Source organism: Chinchilla lanigera, unplaced genomic scaffold (assembly GCF_000276665.1).
Source record: "Chinchilla lanigera isolate Chin_1 unplaced genomic scaffold, ChiLan1.0 scaffold00053, whole genome shotgun sequence".
Lineage (NCBI taxonomy): Eukaryota > Metazoa > Chordata > Mammalia > Rodentia > Chinchillidae > Chinchilla > Chinchilla lanigera.
This window is the reverse complement of record NW_004955454.1, coordinates 7,936,374-7,937,237: the sequence shown is the minus strand read 5'-3', so window position 1 is coordinate 7,937,237 and position 864 is coordinate 7,936,374.

Sequence of the window (864 nt, the reverse complement as noted above, 5' to 3'; positions counted from 1 at the left end):
AGATGTTTTCTTTCACAAAAGTCATATCTCAATCCTACACTTCACCTTAAACTTTATGCTTTAGTATATACTTGCTTACTTAGGTTGGCATCTGTTTGCTTTGTATCTAGATGTTCCCCCAAAACCTCATGTAGTCAAAGGTGGGGGCTTTTGAAAGACGATCCAGTTATGGGGCAGTATAATAGACAGTATTGCTGGGGGAAGGTGATTCCCTGTTGGAAAAGGTGAGACGATATGGACATGACTCAGAAGGGTACGTCTCCCTTTCCAGCTCTTCCCCTGGTTCTGCCCCCACCATGGCACCATGACATGAGCATCTTTTCCTCGGCCCTCCCCTCTGCCATGCTGTCTTGTCTTGGAGCCAGTGAACTATGTACTGAAACCGCTGCAAAATGTGAGTCAAAATGAAGTGCTCCTCTTTTAAATTGTATGTGTTGAGTAGTTTGTCCAGAGATGATGAAAGTGACTGAGACAGCATCTATGTCTACTGTACATCTCAACTTTAACCAAGCTCTTGTTTTTCTCCCACAACAGATTTCTATCTTGAAGCATTTTCCCCCCTCAGGCAGATGACAAAATCATCCTTACTGAAGCCAAAATCCTTAGCACCATCCTTGATTTCTCCTTCACCCCTGCCATGCATCCAGTCCATGTAGGAGTTCCAATGCCTCTGCCTTTCAAATGGTATGCCTGACATTCTGTCATTGTTTATGACCTCCAGGTCAATAGGATAAGCTTCTACTGTACCTCACCTGTCTTGTCCGAAGAGCACACTTGCTGCAAACCTTCCCCCAAGTAGACTTCTACTCAAAATGCTCCACTAGCTCCCAAAATAGAAATTAAATTACTTGCAAATAATATAAG